Here is a 1,716-nt window from a genome sequence, read left to right as displayed (position 1 = left end):
ATAAAACAATCAGTAAATTGGTTGCTTCTTTTATATTTATTCCAACTATACTGGAATATAATATATATATTTTGACAAAGTTTCAAACTTTTTGTTCCACTGAAGGTGGAAATGTTGTCATTAGTTCTCACAAGCACAGGAGCGTTTACACTGCCTCCTTTAAGGTACATGAAGGTGGGTGAAAAAAGGTGCGGAATTTCGTCTGTATTTTTGAGACGAGGAGGATATAGCGTCCATATACGACATTCCTGAACCTGAAGGAGGTGTGGGAAGTGTGGGAACAACACACAACAATTCTGGGAAAAAAAAACAAGCCGTCTTTTGAAGGAAGACATGCATATACCGTAATAAAAACATTTTAATTTCCAGCCCCTTTAGGATATGTTACAGTAAACACAAAGCGAATGACCTGAGCACAGAACACAATAAGTTAGTTTCAGTCGATTTGTCACTCTGTGACATCCACGTATTCACACGTACCTGTCACCAGACAGAGGAATATTTACATTAGTACAGATTTATGCTGTTAAAAAAAAAAAAGAAAAAAAAAACTTTCCTCTCATTAGTCACAGTCAGTCCTTGGAGGAGGTATACTGTAGCTCAACAAGCTTATACAATCATACAATACATAAAAAAATGAAGCCACATGTTGTAGCTGAGTCAATTAGTAAAAATGTATCCTATGTTGAGTTAAAGGTGTTGTACCGGTATGAGATACTTCTTTGTTTAAAAGTTGAAGCTCTAGATTCCAATCATCTGCCCATATCTCCAGCTCTAGTAAAAAAAAATATATATATTCAATCCGTAGAGAGAACCGTGCAAAGGTCAGAACCCAGTTTCAAATGTATTGTGTTCCAGTACCAATTTTGTCTGCTCATTTTGTTTCATCGCTTACAATTTCACTTTTATATCCTGTATTACATGTTCTCTCTCCTCCTGATTGGATGAAATTGGTATTCTGACCTGTTTACTAAAGAGCTAGTTACTGAACACACTATGGCAGTTATTACTATCAGACTATTCAAGCTATTTAACACTTACACATTTTAGTCCTTGGGCCGGATGAGATATCGTTGCCACTAAAAGGGACAAGACATACAGTACTGTATGTGGTATCATTTTGTTCGTCTGACATCCAGGAGTGAGAAAATGTGTGATAGCAGTTTCAGAAGGGTAGCTGAATATGTTTTTAGGGGTATTATCTGATTATGCAAAACCATATCATTCATTGTGTTTGTACCATGGATGGACATGACCAATATCATAATAGAACAGACATGCTGAATTATACTTCTCGCAAATCCACAATACCTTTCTGAAATAGGGTACATGTTAAACTTCTGAATTAAACATCATAGAATCATGAGTCTTTTTATGGGTATATGAGGATGTAGAAACCATTTAGACATTACTTTGAAGAGTCAGGAACTCTCACACTCAAGGTTGTACCCCACCACACAACGCAAACTCAGACTTGCTGGTCATGGCAATCTGAAGAAAAACCCAGATTTTCAGGAGACATTCAAACAACGTGGCCAGACTTTGGATGTTTCAACAGAGCTCTTTGAACAAGTGCAGCAGCTCCCTTGTAGCTGGTACCTGTCTGGGACCACCTCCAGTGACCTGAACGAGATCCGGAAGGAAGGCTGATTCCAGTCAACTTCTACCATGGCATGTAGAGAATGTCTATTTCTCCATGCCCAATGTGCCAATACC

This window comes from Protomyctophum bolini (assembly GCF_963924005.1).
Source record: "Protomyctophum bolini genome assembly, chromosome: 12".
NCBI lineage: Eukaryota > Metazoa > Chordata > Actinopteri > Myctophiformes > Myctophidae > Protomyctophum > Protomyctophum bolini.
The sequence above is the reverse complement of the archived record's forward strand: the minus strand, read 5'-3'. Positions refer to the sequence as shown.